We start from the raw sequence: 6,033 nt of genomic DNA, 5'->3' as shown, positions 1-6,033 counted from the left end.
CGGGACAGACATGGTGCCCTCTTAGGGAGTGTGGCCAGAGCCCAGGTGAAAATGCTAAAGCTGCTCTCACGGACTAGAAGGGGAAGCTTGAGTCCATGTGTGACTTTCTCAGTGTGTGGCTGGAATGGAGCGTGCCTGAGCAGCCACCGATAGGGAAGCGGCAGTGTGTTTATGGTCACGGCCTGCTCCGAGTCCTGCACGTTGTCCGAGCCCCGTAGCAGCAGTTGTGGTCCTATCACCCAAGGTGGTGCGGTGTGTGCTCGGTCGCTCTGCATGCTTCGGCACCGCACCTCCTGCCTCCCATTGGCAGCAGCTGGCACACCTGCGTCATGTGGCCACATCACCAGCCGGGCCTCTGCTTTGTCCCATAGGGGCCACCGTGAAAGTGGCCACAGACTACACCTTGTCCTGCGCAGACCACACCGTGACCAGCCTTTGGTGCTGCTATGAGCTGCACACTGGTGAAACACACAAGTTTTCAAAACCCAGGAACTGCTTTTTTGTTTTAAGTTGATTTTATTTTTTTATTTTTATCTTTCAAGATGAGATTTTATTACTTTAAAGACAGGTCTTGCCAAGTTGCCCAGGCCGGCCTTTAACTCCAGAGCCTCCTGCCTCCGTCTCCTGAGCAGCTGGGATTACAGGCATGCGCCACCATGCCTGGTTTTCCATTTATTTTCAAGCCTTTAGCAACTGAAATCTTGAGTGATCCCAGAGTTTATTTTGGTTGCAGGCACAGTATTTATGGCACTAGTCTATCGCAGGGGCTGGCCATCCTTGGGAGTGAAATGTAACAAAATTGTTAATATGGTTTTATTTTAAGATTATTTTCAGTCAGAATTTAGTTCTTTAAATTAGAAAATGAATGCAATGTTGCTTTCCATATGCTTCCACCTCCCAAGCACACTTCCTTCCCCTTGGGACCGTGGCCTCCCCAGCCCTAAGCTGCTGCTTGGGTCTCCCTGCAGGGGACATGAGTTGGTCCCTGAGGTGCCCTGGCCACCAGTCAAGCACTGTGGTGAAGGCCGCTTTGGGGACATTGTCCCTGGGTGTGAGTGGCAGCTGTCACCCGCTCGCTTGCTGTAGGACCTGGTGCCAGCTACCCCGCCTCCCAGAGCCCGAGCCTGACCGTGCTCACCTCCAGGATAAGGGTGCAGAGGGCGAGGCAGTGTGTGTGAGCTTCTCGGGATGGCCTGGCTGCTGCTGGGGTTCTCATTGGCTGGTGCCAGGTGGTTCTGAAATGATTGTGTTCCAGTAGGCCCGGCTGATCACAGCACCATGAAGAAGAGAGTAAGATACTGCTTTCTCTCATTCCAGAAAGCCCTTTGGAGTTCTTTTTCTCTTAACACTCTCCATAAAAGTGCTCCTGCTAAGAGGAGCTCAAATACATTCCATGAGGAACGTTGGGTTTGCGCTTTGAGGACATCAGGTTCGGCAGTTCAGTGCCCTCATGTCACCCTTGCTCCGTGTTGCTGTGCTGCTGCATCTCTAAAGGGCTGAGGAGAAGAGTAGTGGAATAGAGGAGAAGATGATAGAGAAATCCTGCAGCTGTGGGATTCTCATCTGTGCTTCAGGCGTCGCTGTCCATTCAGATGCCCTTGTAGGCAGGCATGCGTGGAAGCAAGTGAGCTGCGAGTGTGCACATGCCCTCTAGAGCCTCCTTTCTCAGGCTGTCACCCTTAGCCTATGCCCTGGCTGGTGACCGTTGGGGTTGGACAGGGTCAGCTGCCCATGGGGCCCGGATCTGTTTAGCTCCTCTGTCCTTTCTCTTTCGCGGCACTTTCTTGGAGTGTTGTTGCTGCAGGTCTGTCTGTTCTGACCTCGGTGTTCTTGCACAGCCTTCTTTTTGCTTTATTTGGTTCTTCAAGTCAGGATCTCACCATGTAGCTCAGGCTGGCCTTGAACTTGTGATGTGGCCCTGGCTGGCTCATCTGTGCTTCACGTGCTAGGCAGACTTTAGTGGTTGGTGCCATGTGGTCACAAAGGTCCCTGTGCAGGACTCCAGGGTGGACCCCATGGTTCCCAGACTCGGCTGAGCTGCTGGGCACCCCCAGGCCGTGAACCACTCTAGCAGTAGGGTTCCAGAGCTTCCAGGGGTTCCAGCACTCAGCCAGGATTGAGAACTGGGTGGAGCATCCACAGCGTGTGCTCAGGTGTGCAGCAGAGATGCAGGCCAGGACCAGGGGTGCTGGGTGCGGGTAGATGCTGTGAGTGGGGAACCGCTGAGGCAGGATTAGGGTTTCCAGGGGGCCGGTTAGAGAAGGTAAGAGTTGTCCTGTTGCTCCCTTGGCCCTGGTGTGGGTGATGATGGGGGTCAGGGATCCTCTCTGGACTGTGACCCCAGGTGAAGGCCCAGGGAGGCCACGTCCACACTAGCTCTAGCACACTTAGCTTTCTGCCTGCCCTGTGGCAGAGGGACGTCTTCCCACCCAGCAGCCTTTTGCATCCAGTCCCTACCGTGACCAGTGGGGAGGATCGTCCCCTCCACTTGGCAGATAAAGCAGAGGCTTGGCTGGGACATGCGCGTGTCTGAGAAGTTGCTGGTGTCCTGTCCAGGACCCACTGTGGAGGAGCCGTGTGGAAGGAGCAGAGGCAGTGATGGAGAAGGGGTGGCAGGTGTGTGGTCTGGGAGGCCTGTGACACCACCACTTGTGTCTGGCAGCCAGCACCCAGACCAATGGTATCTGATCTCAGGGTGGAGCCCAGGCTGGCAGGAGGTGACCCAGAGGTCCAAGAGGAAGGGGACCAGGGAAGAGACTCTTCTGAGTCTGGTGGGATGGGGGATGGGCACTTGGGGGGAACAGTGGCAGGTGTGATGTCATCTCTCCCTAGTGTGATGTATGTCCCACTGTCCCTCTCCCTGTCTGCAGAGTGGAGAGTGGGGGCTCAGCTGTAGGTCCCTCAGGATGGTGCTGGTGGCTTTCTTCACTGTGCATGTTGCAATTGCCTGAGGGGCCTGAGACTGGCCGAGGCCAGGACCCAGCCCACCCAATGACACCTGCAACTCTGGGGTGCGGGCCAGGGCATTTTTGTTCCTGACTCTCCCCACACTGAGTGAGTTCAGGGTGGCATTTGCTATTTCCAGAACCTCGGCAAATCCACGCTATGTTCATGTAGACAGAGGATGTTACCCAGAGCTGGCTTTCTGCTTCCGTGGGAAGAACTAGACAGACCCCTCCACTGCCCCTCAGAGAAATTCTAAGCAGAATTTTGGTGGTGTTGTTTTTAGACAGGGCCTCACTATGCGGTTCAGGCTGCCCTTGAATTCACTGTGTAGCCCAGGCTGGCCTTACACTCACAGTAATCCTCCTGCCTTGACCTCCTGAGCGTGCAGATTATAGGCGTGTGCCACCATACCTGGCCACCCTTTCTAAAAGGTAAATTTTGTTGTTGTTGTTGCCTAAACAATAACATAGTCTTTGAGTATGTGGTCCTTCCCCCCTGAATTCACCCTTTGCTGTTCTTGGATGCTTGGGAAATCAGGGCAGTAGATGAGAGAGACAGCAGTGTCAATGCCTGGTAAATAGAAGCTACTTGTGCAGTTTGGGGTGGTGGCGGGGAGGTGGGTTGCCCTCTTGGGAGTGTCTGGAGAGCCCTCTCCCTTTGTGCAGAGCTCGCTGATGTAACTAAGTATGGCTAGGGGAAGGGGATTTCGCTCAGTTGTTCCACTGCCTGCCTCGAAAGTGCAAGGTCCCGAGTTCCATCTCCAGTACCAAAAAAAATTTTTTGTAAAGTATGGCTAACTGGGAGGTTCAGAACAGAACAGAACTGGGGAGCTGCAGGCCCCCGCTCTTCCCAGTGAGGTAGTCTCCATTCCCTCTTCCAGCCTCCCCCACTTGCTGGGCATCTCTGGGGTTCTTGTAACCACACAGCCCCCTCTTCTGTCGGATGTGGAGGTCCCCCTGCGTGGCTCCTTTCACATGGCCACCTTTGAAGGAGGACACCCTCACACCAGCTTTAGAGCCCATCTAATTCCAATGCAATGTCAGCTCACATTAAGATTTATTTCTCTTCCCTACTAAAGGGAGGTACAGCCACTCCCTACTAAGCACCTGAGTTCTTTGAGCTTAAATGCAAAATAACCAGTTTTGTTTGTTCTCTGGATTCCTAGTTTCCTTTAAACCCCACATGTTGAAGAACTGTGTTAGAAGCCTGAGGTCCAGCTGGTCGTTTTGAGTCCACAGAGCCCTTTTGATAGGGGCCACTAAACCATGGAGCACTTCCTGTGCCCTGTTTATCTGGGCCCATGTGGCCACCCACTCGGAACCTCTCCTGGAAATCAAGGAGCTACTCTTATTTCTAATAAAACTCCTCTAACCTGAAAAACCAAAAAGATTTATTTACATCTGCAGTGGCTCTATTTTAAAATGCACATTTGGAGATGTTGGGTTAGAACTTCAGAATATTCTTGGGTGAGGGACACACTTCAGTCTACAGCAGGTGAGCTGGCAGGGGTCTTTTGCACACTAATGTGGGCTGTGTCCTCATGGGACACATGAGGATGCTGGGCTGGGTGGAGATAAGGGTTCTTGGGGAAGCCTCAATCAGGGTCAGGATTTGAACCCAGGATTTTGTAACTCTCGAGCAACAGATGACTTCTGGAGTTGAGATCAACTGGGTTCTTTGGGGCTTCCTATGGGACCGAGTCCATAAGGCTTTGGCACCTTCTCAAAGCACTGGGGACACAGCCTGGTCCTATGCTAAGATGCTGCTTCCTTGCCTCCTTGGTTTCCTCCATGAAAGAAATATCACCCATTACCAAAAGAAACACAAAAACACTGAGCTGGATTTGTTGAGATGGTGAGGTCAAGGGGAGATTTTTCCAGTATTTATTTCCGTTCTTACTGCTCTAACAACTTACACTTCTCTGTAACATTGCTTGCCCCTTGGAATCCTTGGTGGCATTAGCTGCACCCAACAAGGACTTCAACATGGTTTCCTTTAGTTGGTGCCTCCCCGGCACCAAGCACCCTGAATGTCAGACCCAGGTCACAGGATGGCATGGCCAGGACTGCTGTGGCCTGGCTCTGAAGTCAGAGCACTTTGCAAACAAGTACTGGGCCCTGGCTTGTCTAGGGGATTCAGGATATGGAAGGCTGCAGCAGGCTCTCCTAAATGGAAAGCTGTGAACAACCAAATTTCACCATCACAATTGCCGGAAGAAAACTTGCAGTCCCAACATGTCCATGAGTCTGAGGAAGGAAAATGCCCCTGCCAAGCTACCTCCGCTCCATCTTATTAAATTTTAATTTTACTTGATTTCCCCCTAATCACTGGCTCCAATTTGCAGGTGTGGGTGGAAGTTCATCCTGCGGGTCAGAGGACAGGTTTCCTAAAGACAGGTTAGGTGAGCACTGTCCTCGAGGTGTGTAGTGGCCTTGGAGACAGGGCAAGTCGTCCCTGGATCTGCTTTCCCCTCCTCCTTGCCAGCCCCTGCATGGGGCTGAGTCCCGGTCCATGACCTGGGGACCTAGGACGGTGACAGATTTTGTGACTGCAAACTAGGCTTTGCTAATGTCACCTTCCTGGGAGGTCCACATTCACTTCCTCATTGTGTCCTATTGTTGGAACCCCTCCCTCTCCTGGGGGGAGAGGCTGTGTCCCCACCTCCAGTTACCTGCCCTTCTACTTTTTCTCCTGTCTAGAATTGATGCTTAAATTCCCATCTACTAGTACACAAAAGTCTCATTATCTCAGAGTGCGCATTTTGTATCTGCAGAGACTTATGTATTATAATGCTTTTGTTTTCTCAGAACAAAGAAACTTTACTCCTGGGGAGATATTTAGCGACTAAGATGTGTATCTTTCGCCAGCCCCAGACAAGATCAGTGTGGCCCCTACAGACCTGTGAACTGTTGCTATGTTGCAAGTCCCTGAAAGAGTGACAGATGGCGGCTGGCTTTGAGTAATCAGGTTTCAAGATCTGACCCAGGGCAGCAGGCCTCCAGCTACTTAGCATATGGAGACAGTTTCCTTCCAGGAAGCTTACAGATCTCTCTTTTGAATTTATCTTATTCAAAAGGTTCATTAAAC

General features: G+C 52.1%; 1 protein-coding gene and 1 long non-coding RNA gene across 6 annotated transcripts in view; both read left to right on the top strand.

The window, feature by feature from the left end:
- The window catches only part of Tbc1d8 (TBC1 domain family member 8), a 96,675-nt gene that overhangs the window by 19,841 nt on the left and 70,801 nt on the right, over window positions 1-6,033 (top strand). The window lies entirely within an intron of this gene.
- Window positions 1-6,033, top strand: part of LOC147829753 (uncharacterized) — a 41,254-nt gene that overhangs the window by 19,527 nt on the left and 15,694 nt on the right. The window lies entirely within an intron of this gene.

Source organism: Heterocephalus glaber, unplaced genomic scaffold (genome assembly GCF_053883595.1).
Source record: "Heterocephalus glaber isolate CG9 unplaced genomic scaffold, H.glaber_assembly_v1.0 deba00000470, whole genome shotgun sequence".
NCBI lineage: Eukaryota > Metazoa > Chordata > Mammalia > Rodentia > Bathyergidae > Heterocephalus > Heterocephalus glaber.
Note: the sequence above shows the minus strand (reverse complement) of the source record. Positions and strands in the feature narration are given on the sequence as shown.